The 14,388-nt window shown below is 45.6% G+C and overlaps 1 protein-coding gene across 1 annotated transcript in view; it reads left to right on the top strand.

Moving 5' to 3' along the window:
- Window positions 1-2,125: 2,125 nt before the first annotated feature.
- Window positions 2,126-14,388, top strand: part of ELAPOR2 (endosome-lysosome associated apoptosis and autophagy regulator family member 2) — an 82,758-nt gene continuing 70,495 nt past the window's right edge. The window contains exon 1 of the mRNA XM_087722425.1: window positions 2,126-2,143. The gene's annotated coding sequence lies outside the window, so the exon portion shown is untranslated. The remainder of the gene's footprint in view (window positions 2,144-14,388) is intronic.

A 14,388-nucleotide genomic window follows, 5' to 3' on the forward strand; every position in this document is an offset into this window, starting at 1 on the left:
AAGCCGAGGAAAGAGTGGACCGCCTGGTAAAGCTGCTGGAAGAAGATCGTCCAGACCGACTACAAGCAGCGGCACCACAAAGGAGCGACAAGGGGGCATTGGAGGATCTGCAGGAAATGCCATTTGCCTCCAAGCAAGAACTGGTGGGAATCCCAAAACAGAGAAAGTCCTGGAAAAGGAAGAAGTTAAAATGCTTTGGGTACCTGAGAGACTGTGAAACATCCGGCCCCACGGAAACTGTGAATGTTGTGGTTTTTTTTTTAAAGTGTTGTCTTTGTCTAGTTATTTCCCCTTCCCTTGTCTATTGTGAGCTGCCCGGAGTCCTTCAGGAGTGAGCGGCATACAAGACAAATAAATACAATACAATACAATACTTTGGGTCTTCAGGATGCCCAGACAGACAGGCACCTGCCACAACTTCACAGTCGTCAATAAAAAAGACTTAAAAAGCCTGGACAGAGGAGGCGGCAGAGGAGAAGAGAAAGAACTGGAGAAGAGAACAGGAAAATACAAAGACCTGCGAAGAGGAAGAGAACGGCTGTGGCAAAGGCCAGCGAGGGGAGGACCCAAAGGCACAGGCGCCTGGGCTGCCCTCCCAAAACAACTGGAGCATCACTTGGACGCCATCATTGGCATTGACAAAACTGCCATCAGTCAATTGCAGAAGGCGGCTTTACTTGGGACTGCCTCAATCTCTGCGCCAACACCTGTAGCACTATCAAATATCCGGATTTGCCTATCCCAGGTCCTTGGTAAGGACTCGATAGGTAGACAAAAATGCCAAACCCAGACTGAACATCTGGCTGACTGTGATGATAACAACAGCAACAACAATACCCAGGATGCTGACAGCAACTTTTATCCACCATCAGCACCAGTCAGTGATATTTGTGATACGTTTTTAAATGTTCAGTTGACTGGGTTTCATGTTTAATAACAACAGCAACAACACGAAAGTTTGGGGTCTTTCCTTGAAGGAGAGGGCCTACCTTGGTAAGCAGCCTTGGGGAGTATTGAATGATTAAATTTATGGCATTTTCCTACTGAGACTCCACACTAGGACAGTGTTTCTCAACCTTGACAACTTGAAGTCCTGTGGACTTCAACTCCCAGAATTCCCCAGCCAGCTATGCTATTCTCAAGGTTGAGAAACACTGCACTAGGAGACTCCTCGGTGGGAGGAAAAATCTGCTTTGGTATAGAGAAGAGTTGTGTCACTTTTAGATTTATTTATTTTTGGAATTGGCTTAGCTTTTGAAACCGGACACAGCATCTTATTAGACTAAGAAATGCAACTTTAATAAACTGCAAACAGTAGACGGACGTGGTGTATTCTCCCCCCCCCAATCATTTTATTAAGAATTAGAAGCAACAACAAATACAAAACAGGAAAATACAAGAAAAGAAAAAAGTGCAGGTGAAAAAGAAAAGAAAAAGGGAAGGAGGGGAAAAAAACCCCCTTTCATCCCAGCAGAAAAAAAAAAACAATTTTAATAGAGTGTCGCCCTGTTTAAATAAAACATAACTTCTCCCTGAGCTCATCTTTTAGATAAGGAAAACAAGAGGCAAATAAAATAAATTTTTTTTTTATTTTTTGTTTTTATTTTTATTTTTTGTCTTGTTTTCTTGTTCTGTGTAAGCCGCCCAGAGTCCTCCAGGATTGGGCGGCCTATAAATCTAATAAATTAAATTAAATTAAATGGTATCAATCTTTGTCAGCAGAACTAGACTAAGAGCAAGCAGATCTGACTCTTCCCTTCTTTTAACCCTGATAGAAGAAGCCAATGTCATATCAATCAGAATAGAAGTGAAAGGGACCTTAGAGGTCTTCTAGTCCAACCCCCTGCTCAAGCAGGAGACCCTATAGTGCTATTTCAAACAAATGATGATCTTTTCTTTTTAAAAAAAAAAGCCTCTAGTGATGAAGCACCAACAATTTCTTGAGGCAAGTTTTCCCACTGGTTATAAATGCTACCTGTTTTTTTTTTTTTTGGAAAAGTATTCTTTTAACCCCTTCAGGAAAAAAAAAATCCTCACTCTGCTTCTTTTGCTTCAGCATCCAGTGGTGACTCTCCTTGCAAAAGTGGTCCTTGCTAGCCTGAGAAAGCCCGGAAGTTTCCAGACGTGCCATATACTATATTATGTGAGTAATTCCTGATTCATTTTTCTGTGGCTACTCGATGTTTTTAACTATGATGACTTTCCTCCTGCCATGTAACCACCAGATGGCTCACATCTCCACATTTCAGCTTTTCAGCTCCGTCATTTCCTAAGAGGCCTTTTTGGGGTTCTTCTTTTATTAAGGTTCCATTATTGAGAATAAATAGCAATAGCAATAGCAGTTAGACTTATATGCCGCTTCATAGGGCTTTCAGCCCTCTCTAAGCGGTTTACAGAGTCAGCATATCGCCCCCAACAATCTGGGTCCTCATTTCACCCACCTCAGAAGGATGGAAGGCTGAGTCAACCTTGAGTCGGTGAGATTTGAACCGCCGAACTGCAAATAGCAGTCAGCTGAAGTAGCCTGCAGTGCTGCACTCTAACCACTGCGCCACCTCAGCTCTGTGTATAGTGTAATGTGTATAGTGTCACCCCTGTTGTCCATAGAACGGTGCTTTCGAAAATACCTGGTACCAAGCACCCACCTCCTGGCACGGAGGGAGGATCCAGGGATGACCCACTTAAGTTCCTTGGAGCCTTATCTACAGTAATTGATCCCAGGAGTAGCAATAGCAATAGGCCTAAGACTTATATACCGCTTCACAGTGCTTCACAGCCTTCTCTAAGCTGTTCACAGAGCCAGCCTCTTGCCCACAACAATCTGGGTCCTCATTTTATCTGCCTCGGAAGGCTGAATCAACCATGAGCTGGTCAGGATTGAACTGCTGGCAGTGGACAGAGTTGGCTTGCAATACTGCACTCTCACCATTGTGCCACTACGGGCCGCTCTGTCTGTCTGTCTGTCTGTCTGTCTGTCTGTCTGTCTATCATCTATCTACCTACCTACCTACCTACCTACCTACCTACCTACCTACCTACCTACCTACCTATCTATCTATCTATCTATCTATCTATCTATCTATCTATTTATCTACCCACCTATTTATCTACCTACCTACCTACCTACCTACCTACCTACCTACCTACCTACCTACCTACCTACCTATCTATCTATCTATCTATCTATCTATTTATCTACCCACCTATTTATCTACCTACCTACCTACCTACCTACCTACCTACCCACCCACCCACCCACCTACCCACCCACCCACCCACCCATCCATCCATCCATCCATCCATCCATCCATCCATCCATCCATCTATCTATCACAGTAACTATAGCAGTAGCCCTTAGACTTATATACCACTTCATGGTGCTTTACAGCCCTCTCTGAGTGGTTTACAGAGCCAGCCTCTTGCCCCCAACAATTTGGGTCCTCATTTTTACCGGCCTCGGAAGGACGGAAGGCTGAGTCAACCTTGAACCGGTCAAGATCAAACTCCTTGCAGTCAGCAGAATTAGCCTGCAATGCTGCAGGCTAACCACTGCGCTACCATGATGAGTAGGTTTTCAGACCGGGGAGATTCCTGCATTACAGGCAGAACGTAATAGAGTAGTTAGCCTGAACTCTGCACATCACATCTGGGTCTGGTTGTTTGTGCCTGGCTTGCTAAAGGGACAATCCTGTTATCTGCTTGCATGTTGTTTATTAATTAATTAATTAAAATGATATGGTGCCCATCTCACCCTGGAGAGACTCTTACGCTTGTTGTATTGGATTGTGGGTCACACACCAGCCTTGGAGGCAGACAATCCAATGTGAGAAGCAATAACAGAAGGATAAGGTTGCCTTGTATTCAGCTTGGCTTCCGTCCAACACAGGAAAATATCCAGTAGCACAAACATCTTTACTATTACTATATTTCTGATTTAAAAAAACAACAACAACAACACCTTCATGGACCAGCCTATTGGCCTGTCATTTCCTGGTGGTCTCTCCTCCATTCATCCAGCAGGGATACATACCTCTTGAAAGCGATTCTACAGCTATTGTGCCACATCATAACAGAAAGAAAATTCCTGGTTTTGTCTGGATGTTGATTTTTAAAGAGCCGAGGTGGCGCGGTGGGTAGAGTGCAGCACTGCAGGCTACTTCAGCTGACTGCTAGTTCAGCAGTTCAGCGGTTCAAATCTCACCGGCTCAAGGTTGACTCAGCCTTCCATCCTTCCGAGGTGGGTGAAATGAGGACCCGGATTGTTGTTGGGGGCAATATGCTGACTCTGTAAACCGCTTAGAGAGGGCTGAAAGCCCTATGAAGCGGTATATAAGTCTAACTGCTATTGCTATTGCTATTGCTAGTAGAATAAGAACAAGGAATAGGAGGAGGAGGAGGAGGAGAGCTGAGGTGACGCAGTGGTTAGGGTGCAATACTGAAGGCCACTACAGCTGACTGTTATCTGCAGTTCAGCGGTTCAAATCTCACCGGCTCAAGGTTGACTCAGCCTTCCATCCTTCCGAGGTGGGTGAAATGAGGACCCGGATTGTTGTTGGGGGCGATATATGCTGACTCTGTAAACCGCTTAGAGAGGGCTGAAAGCCCTATGAAGCGGCATATAAGTCTAACTGCTATTGCTATTGCTATTGCTAGTAGAATAAGAACAAGGAATAGGAGGCGGAGGAGGAGGAGGAGGAGGAGAGCTGAGGTGGCGCAGTGGTTAGGGTGCAGTACTGCAGGCCACTTCAGCTGACTGTTATCTGCAGTTCAGCGGTTCTAATCTCACCGGCTCAGGGTTGACTCAGCCTTCCATCCTTCCGAGGTGGGTGAAATGAGGACCCGGATTGTTGTTGGGGGCAATATGCTGACTCTGTAAACCGCTTAGAGAGGGCTGAAAGCCCTATGAAGCGGTATATAAGTCTAACTGCTATTGCTATTAAAATTCTCTGGCTTGCTGTAGGCCTTGGTGTTCGATATATGTATGTATGTATGTATGTATGTATGTATGTATGTATGTATGTATGTATGTATTTCCACAAGTCCATCATGCATGGGAAAGTGTTCTTCACGCTTTTCATACTCCCAGCAAGGATTTGAATATCCTTCCTTACCCCCCCCCCCCTTCGCCCCCCGCTCAGCATCTGTCAGTTTAGCGTTGCCGCCCACAGAAGCTCCTGCATAAAACAGCCGTGGGATGGATGTATCCTGATCTGGTCCTTTTTTCCTGCAGAAAGGGCTTGCTATTTTTGGAAACAACTCTAGTAGGTTGTCTTCTCCAGAGATGGACAAAGTTTTAGCAGGACTGTAGGTGAAATATGTCGCACCTTCCTGCATTTGGGCTCATTCCACTTTTTATTAATTCCACCCCCACTAGTTTAAAGTCTTTGAAGAAAATAAAAAAAGTTGCAGAAGTTTTTTTTTTTTAAAGCAAGTGAGGCTGTTCCAGAGAAGAGGGAGTCAAGCTATTCTCCAAGGCACCTGAGGGCAGGACAAGGAGCAAAATGGGTGGAAACTAATCAAGGAGAGATCCTTCCTTCTCTCCTCCCTTCCTTCTCTCCTTCCTTCCCTCCTCCTCTCCTTCTCTCCTTGCTTCCTCCCTCCCTCCCTTTCTTCTCTGCTTCCTTCCTTCCTTTCTTCCTTCTCTCTTTCCTTCCTTCTTTCCTTCCTTCCCACCTTCCTTCCTTCCTGTATCTCAGGGGTTGCCCCAAAGAAGAGGGAGTCAAACTATTCTCCAAAGCACCTGAGGGCAGGACAAGGAGCAATGGGTGGAAACTAATCAAGGAGAGATCCTTCCTTCTCTCCTCCCTTCCTTCTCTCCTTCCTTCCCTCCTCCTCTCCTTCTCTCCTTGCTTCCTCCCTCCCTCCCTTTCTTCTCTGCTTCCTTCCTTCCTTTCTTCCTTCTCTCTTTCCTTCCTTCTTTCCTTCCTTCCCACCTTCCTTCCTTCCTGTATCTCAGGGGTTGCCCCAAAGAAGAGGGAGTCAAACTATTCTCCAAGGCACCTGAGGGCAGAACAAGAAGCAATGGGTGGAAACTAATCAAGGAGAGATCCTTCCTTCTCTCCTCCCTTCCTTCTCTCCTTCCTTCCCTCCTTCTCTCCTTCTCTCCTTGCTTCCTCCCTCCCTCCCTTTCTTCTCTGCTTCCTTCCTTCCTTTCTTCCTTCTCTCCTTCCTTCCTTCTTTCCTTCCTTCCCACCTTCCTTCCTTCCTGTATCTCAGGGGTTGCCCCAAAGAAGAGGGAGTCAAGCTATTCTCCAAAGCACCTGAGGGCAGGACAAGGAGCAATGGGTGGAAACTAATCAAGGAGAGATCCTTCTTTCTCTCCTTCCTTCCTTCTCTCCTTCCTTCCCTCCTTCTCTCCTCTCTCCTTGCTTCCTCCCTCCCTCCCTTTCTTCTCTGCTTCCTTCCTTCCTTCCTTCTCTCCTTCCTTCCTTCTTTCCTTCCTTCCCACCTTCCTTCCTTCCTGTATCTCAGGGGTTGCCACAAAGAAGAGGGAGTCAAGCTATTCTCCAAAGCACCTGAGGGCAGGACAAGGAGCAATGGGTGGAAACTAATCAAGGAGAGATCCTTCCTTCTCTCCTCCCTTCCTTCTCTCCTTCCTTCCCTCCTTCTCTCCTCTCTCCTTGCTTCCTCCCTCCCTCCCTTTCTTCTCTGCTTCCTTCCTTCCTTCCTTCCTTCTCTCCTTCCTTCCTTCTTTCCTTCCTTCCCACCTTCCTTCCTTCCTGTATCTCAGGGGTTGCCACAAAGAAGAGGTAGTCAAGCTATTCTCCAAGGCACCTGAGGGCAGGACAAGGAGCAATGGGTGGAAACTAATCAAGGAGAGAAGCAACTTAGAACTAAGGAGGAATTTCCTGACGGTTAGAACAATTGATCAGTGGAACAGAAGTTGCCTCCAGAAGTTGTGAATGCTCCAACACTGGAGGTTTTTAAGAAGATGTTGGACAACAATTTGTGTGGAATGAGATAGGGTGCCCTGCTTGACCAGGAAGTTGGAGTAGAAGACCTCCAAGGTCCCTTCCAGTTCTGTTCTGATTGATTGATTGATCTGATTGATTGATTGACAGTGAGAACAATAAACCAGCAGTGGAACGGCTTGCCTTCAGAAATTGTGGGGGCTCCATCACCGTAGACTGGGCAGCCACTTGTCTGAAACGGTATAATGTTTCCTGCCTGAGCAGGGGGTTGGACTAGAAGACCTCTGAGGTCCCTTCCAACACTGTTATTCTGTTGTTCTCACCTGTAAATAATTCTTCCCCTGCCAAGAGGGTTGGGGGGAGGGGGTGTCATTTGGTCTGTCTGCTCCTACATGCTCTCAAAAGCCTGAATGTGCTTTTGGGTGCCAAAGATTGGCAGCTGTGGAATTGTGTTTTGTGGAAACACAGAGGTGGAGGGTTCACCTCAGCCTAAAAGCCCACCCCGGAGGGCGGGGGGGAAGGATTTTGTCCAAATGAGCTGATGGCAGCCCCAGATCCTGTTCTCCGTTAAGGCCGGCACCTTCGTTTAAAGCAGTGTTTCTCAACCTTGGCAACTTGAAGATGTCCGGACTTCAACTCCCAGAATTCCCCAGCCAGCATTCGCTGGCTGGGGAATTCTGGGAGTTGAAATCCGGACATCTTCAAGTTGCCAAGGTTGAGAAACACTGTGCTAGGAGGACATCCGAGAACAGATTTGTGAGCAGGTCCAAGGAGCAGGCAGGGAAATAAAACGCAGGTCAGGACAGAGGCTGGGGGGGAAAAAATCCCAAAAGGACTTTGCAGGAAAATGGACATTCAACCGATGAAAGGTGAAGATGAGGATTGGCAGGACAGAAAAAGAACAAGGAGGTGAGCCAGGAAAATCTGAAGACTGACATTCCCCTTATTCCTTCCTGTCAGTTTGACCTCATTTCTTCCCTTCCGCCCTGTTGGGTAAATGAACATCAGCGGCCAAAATGTCACGTTGAGCACAGAACTGGAAATTTTTCTCTTCTTCCCCCCATCATTTCGGAAGATATTCTACAGATTCACACAGTTGGAAGGGACCTTGTAGGTCATTTAGTCCAGCCCCCACCCAAGCAGAAGACCCTACCCCATTTCTGACCGATGGCAGTCCAGCCTCTTCTTTTTTTTATTTTTTTTATTCTTTTTATTTATCTTCTTAATTTTTATTTTTTCGTTCTGTCTTTTTAATTTTTTTTAAAACATATTTTATTTCCATTTTCATAACATACAATCACATGTATACTATACATAGCCAGTATCATATAGTATTAAATAATGATTACATCAATTCCTCTTGTCATCAACGCCCCCCAAAAAACACCCATTATTAGCTCTTCTACTCTCCATACACCTCTTTCTTCTGCCTCTCTCCTACTTCCTATCTTCCCTCCATCATCCTTTCCTACTCTACTTCCCCTTCCTTTCTCCTTCTCCTCTCTCTTCATTCCACTCCTCCTTCTCCTCCTCATCTTCCCCCTTCACCCTCTCTCCTATCCCTCTCTTCCTATCTTTCTTCTCCCTTCTGCTTCCCACTCTTCCTCTCATCGGTGTATTTCCGCTTCCATATCAATATACTTAACATATCCTAGTTTTAAAGAGAAAAAAATAATAAGAGAAGACAGTATGCATGTGGAATCAAATTACAGTCCAGTCTCTTCTTGAAAGCCTCCAGGCAGGGATGAAGCTCCCACAACATCCGAAGGAAACTTCTGTTCCTTTGGTTCATTGCTCTCCCTGTCAGAAAAATTCCCCTTATTTCCAGGTTGAATCTCTCCTTGGTCAGTTTCCATCCATTTTTCCTTGTCTGGTTTTCAGATGCTTTGGAGAATAGCTTGACCCCCCCCTCCTCTCTGGGGCAGCCCCTCCAATATTGGAAGACTGCTCTCATGTCTCCCCTGGTCCTTCTCTTCAGTAGACCAGCCAGGCCCAGTTCCTGCAACCGTCCATTGTATGATTTTGCCTCCAGTCCCCTCATCATCCTGGTTGCTCTTCTCTGCACTCTTTCTAGAGTCTCAACATCTTTTTTATAGTGTGGGGACCAAAACTGGATGCAGGACTCTAGGTGTGGCCTTACTAAGGCTTTACAGAGTGGTATTAGTACCTCCCTTGATCTTGATTGCATCCCTCTGTTAATGCAACTGAGGATTGTGTTGGCTTTTTTGGCTGCCGCCACACACTGCTGGCCCTTATTTAGCTGGTTGTCCACTAAGACTCCAAGATGCCTCTCCCAGTCACTGCTATTAATATAGCATATATATATCTTACACGGGAAAAGAGCCAACCAGACCAGCATATGTGTGTGTGTGTGTGTGTGTGTGTGTGTGTGTGTGTGTGTGTGTGTGTGTGCTGCATTTGTGCTGATAAATAAATGAAGGGAGACTAGTATAGATCTATTTAGCTCTCATCAGCTAGCCATACCCTTACTGGGATTTGAACCTGGGCTGTATTACATATTAAGCAGTTATGTTAGCCACTAAGCCACAAGGTTCTCCTCCTTTATCAGCTAGGTCAGGGAAATAGGTATTTATTATGTCACAACCCCTGGTATGCCCAAATATGGGAGGAAGTATACTGCTTCCTTTCTCTGTCTATCTGCTCATCCCAAGAGACCATCCAGACAGAAAGCCATTATTTTTAATGTTGCCTTTTTTGTTACATTTGTGTTGCATTTGTGCTGATAAATAAATAAAGGGAGACTAGTATAGGGGTTCATCCGAATGTATTTTGGCTGGGATAGAGAAAGTCCGTCAAGGCGAAGGGGGAAAGTGTGGGAGGGGGAGAACGGTGGTGGCACCCATTAGGAAGGGTGTAGATTACTGGGGACGGGTGGGTGAAGCTGTGGGAAGCCAACACTGCAGGGTTATCTGTATTTTCCGCCAGGCCAAGCATTTCTGATTAGCATCCTGCATAAATACGTTAGGAAACTTTCCAAATTTCTAGAAGTGACGTTGTCACAGACCTGAAGGGGGTTCCTGGAAGTTGGGGAGGATTTTTAAAGGTCCCGTTAAACTTTGCATCTCAAAGGTGCTTTTTCAAAAGGCCCCAGGATGGGATCTCCCCCCCCCCTTTCTTTTTTTCTTTGAGGAAGGAAAAGATGTTTCGCTTCTCAACTCGAGCAGGGGGTTGGACTAGAAGACCTCCAAGGTCCCTTCCAACTCTGGTATTCCATTATTCTGATCATTAATCCATGGAACGACTTGCCTCCAGAGGTGGTGAGTGCTCTTATCACTGGAGGCTTTTAAGAAGAGGCTGGGCAACCACTTGTCTGAAATGCTTTAGGGCCCTGATGTTGAACCTATGAAGTGACACACAGAGCCACTTCGCCCGGCATGCGCAGCACCACCTGCTCCTCTTCTGGTTTTCTAGGGCGCATGTGCCTATCAGCCTATCAGCTGGCCTTTGCGCATGTGTCAGTGTTTGAAAGCAGAAGAGCGGGTCTTCCATTATCCAGTGTGAGCGTGCGCACCGGCCAGCTGATTGGCGCACTTGCATGCATGGCAGTAACTGAAAGATTTGAATGCGCACCAAAAACAGAAGTTATTTTTTTTTGGGGGGGGTGCGCATGCCCACTGGGCAACTCCTCATCCTGACCGCGGCCCAGACAAGCATGCATGAAGTCTCCCCTTTTCTGTAGCCAGTGCTTAAAAAGATTCACCATCACATTCTTTTGGGTCTCAGGAATGCTGCACTTTCTATTCTTCTCCTATGCCGTTTTCTATGGTGGGAAAATGGGAGGAGGGATTGTATGGAGTTGGATGATATGTAGCCATAACAAAATCCTTTCTAGAAAGCCAAGGTCATCCTTTGTCTTTGCAACTGGCTGGAACTGGATGGGTGGAAGATGCCAGCATGGCAGTGGGAGATTGGACCATGAGATGGACTTGTGGGTGTGGGGGGCAAGATCTAGAACTGTCAACTGGGTGGGGAAAACCGGGAAGCTTTCAGATTCGGGTTTTCCCAGATGTGCTAACGTGGCTCTCTTCATCAATTGGAACTTTGAGCAATACTTTTGCCTCGGACTCTGATTTAATTTTGGATGCCATTTGGGACCCTGACAACTAGAAGACCTCCAAGGCCCCGTCCGGCTCTGTAATTCTGTGTTCTATGTTTATCCCTCCTTTGCACAATCTTCTGAAGATTGCAAAACTGCGAAAAAGGGAAAGCCAGATGCTGAAGCTAAGGAGGGGGGGGGGGAGCAGAGTTGCAACAACTCACACATTCTGACAGCCTTCGGATCTCCCGTAAAAGCAGAGAGTGATTCCTTTTTAATAACTCTCTTAGTCTCGCATTTCACACAAGCTCTTCCTGGCTTCCGAGGAAGAGGTTGGTGGAGATCCATGTGGGGACAATTGAGTAGAACACCTGGCACCCGGCCTGTTGCCACAATTGGCAATCCCCCCTTCCCCACCCCCCCACCCCCCCTCTCTGGAGAAGAAAGAGGCAATGATTTTGCTCGCTGTCAGAAGACGGATGGGGTGATTTATAAATCGATCAAACATTCTGCCTTCCTCCCAGGCTTTTCGTTCGGAGGGACGGTTTTGTTTGCCGGAGAATAAAAAAGTGAATCAACTTGCACTGGGTTGGCGCTTTTGTTCTGTAAATATGGGTTGAATGCCACTCGGAACGAGCCATTCAAGAGCCTTCTCTCCATTTCTACCTTTCGGAATGATTATAATGCGCCAGCAACAGCAGGATTTTCTTTATTTCAAAAGTCAGGCCCTTTCAGCTTTATTTTCTCTATTGTGGAGGGATGCGGCTGCCTGTGAGTGCAGGGACACAGAGGGGACGGCGAAGACGCTCCCTTCCCTGCGTTCCCCTTTTTGTTTGGGTTGGAGGCTGGAAAATGAAAGCCCGTCTTGTTCCTCATTGTGTTTTGATTCTCTCTTATTCCATCCTCCTCCATCCGAAAGCTTCCAGGGGACTGACAGTGAAACAATAGCAATAGCAATAGCAATTAGACTTATATACCGCTTCATAGGGCTTTCAGCCCTCTCTAAGCGGTTTACAGAGTCAGCGTATCGCCCCCACAGTCTGGGTCCTCATTTCACCCAGATAGATAGATAGATAGATAGATAGATAGATAGATAGATAGATAGATAGATAGATAGATAGATAGATAGATAGATAGATATAGAGAGAGGGAGAGATAGATATAGAGAGAGGGAGGGAGGGAGAGATAGATATAGATAGAATAGATAGATATAGATAGAATAGAATAGAATAGAATAGTAGAATAGAATAGATAGATAGATAGATAGATAGATAGATAGATAGATAGATAGATAGATAGATAGATAGAGAGGGAGAGATAGATATAGAGAGAGGGAGGGAGGGAGAGATAGATAGATAGATATAGATAGATATAGAATAGAATAGAATAGAATAGAATAGAATAGAATAGATAGATAGATAGATAGATAGATAGATAGATAGATAGATAGATAGATAGATAGATAGATAGATATAGAGAGAGGGAGAGATAGATATAGAGAGAGGGAGGGAGGGAGAGATAGATATAGATAGATATAGATAGATATAGATAGAATAGAATAGAATAGAATAGATAGATAGATAGATAGATAGATAGATAGATAGATAGATAGATAGATAGATAGATAGATAGATATAGAGAGAGGGAGAGATAGATATAGAGAGAGGGAGGGAGGGAGAGATAGATATAGATAGATATAGATAGAATAGATAAGATAGATAGATAGATAGATAGATAGATAGATAGATAGATAGCAATAGCAGTTAGACTTATATACCGCTTCATAGGGCTTTCAGCCCTCTCTAAGCGGTTTACAGAGTCAGCATATCTCCCCCAACAACAATCCGGGTCCTCATTTTTACCCACCTTGGAAGGATGGAAGGCTGAGTCAACCTTGAGCCGGTGAGATTAGAACCGCTGAACTGCAGAGAACAGTCAGCTGAAGTGGCCTGCAGTGCTGCATTTAACCACTGCGCCACCTCGGCTCTATATATAAACAACACGTTGCTAATACAGGAGGAGGAAGAGGTAGCTTCATTCTAGTTGCCAGGTCCGGATGGCCACAAAACGGCATTGATCTCTAATCAGAATAGATCTGGAAGGGACCTTGGAGGTCTTCTAGTCCAACCCCCTGCTGAAGGAGGAAACCCTATCATTTCAGACAAATGATTGTCTAACCTCTTCTTAAAAGCTCCAGTGATGAAGCACCTACAACTTCTGGAGACAAGTTGTCCCAATGGTTAAATTGAGCCGAGGTGGCGCAGTGGTTAAATGCAGCACTGCAGGCCACTTCAGCTGACTGTTATCTGCAGTTCAGCGGTTCAAATCTCACCGGCTCAGCGTTGACTCAGCCTTCCATCCTTCCGAGGTGGGTAAAATGAGGACCCGGATTGTTGTTGGGGGGCGATATGCTGACTCTGTAAACCGCTTAGAGAGGGCTGAAAGCCCTATGAAGTGGCATATAAGTCTAACTGCTATTGCTATTAATTGTCCTCACTGTTAGGAAGTTTCTCCTTAATTCCACGTTGCTTCTCCCCTTGATTAGTTTCCACCCATTGCGTCTTCTCCTTCCTTCAGGTGCTGTGTAGAATAATTTGACCCCCATTCTGCTCAAAGGACCCCCTTATTGATATGTTCTGTTTTTACTTTTTTTTAAAAAAAAGAAAGCCACAGATTGTAGTATTTCTGTTTGCGCCTTTGCAGCAAGGAGAAAAATCCAGAACAGGCTGGTTGCCTGCTTTGAATTATTTCGCTTTGAATATTACGTTCTCGGTAATAGCTTGGCAGTGCCTGGAAATCTTTGCATAATAAAACAGCTCACAGCCTCTGCAAGTCCATCCTCTGAGCTGATGGCAGGCCCAGATCCTATTCTACGTAAGGCTGGCGCCTTCGTTTTAAAGCAGTGTTTCTCAACCTTGGCAACTTGAAGATGTCTGGACTTCAACTCCCAGAATCCCCCAGCCAGCGAATGCTGGCTGGGGAATTCTGGGAGTTGAAGTCCGGACATCTTCAAGTTGCCAAGGTTGAGAAACACTGCTTTAAAGTCTTCCAGCTGCTGATAGTGAAGGAAATTCCTTTTCCACCTTGCTTGCTTGCCAAAGGCTTCTTAAAACGGGAGTTAAATTTAACTGGGGATTCACCAGGGGGAGAGAGCTGATCCCAAGCGTCAAGGATAGCGAACAGGAGAGGAAATTAAATCAAACGTCTCTTCCAAATGAAAGACAATCTCTTTAAAGCTTTTCCTGCCAAGCTGCCAGGGTGGATTTCCGAGAGGAGATTGCGACCAATTTCACTAAAGCTTTTATACCCCTAGCAGGGTCTTTGGCCCTCCTGACTTATCTCCAGCGGGATATTCTCCGTTGTATCGTTGTGTTCCTTATCAGAAGGTAAAGAGGACAGTTTTCCTCCTGGTGTTTCAGG

This window comes from Thamnophis sirtalis, unplaced genomic scaffold (assembly GCF_051295495.1).
Source record: "Thamnophis sirtalis isolate CommonGarterSnake01/CBP01778 unplaced genomic scaffold, rThaSir2_p1.2 scaffold_9, whole genome shotgun sequence".
NCBI lineage: Eukaryota > Metazoa > Chordata > Lepidosauria > Squamata > Natricidae > Thamnophis > Thamnophis sirtalis.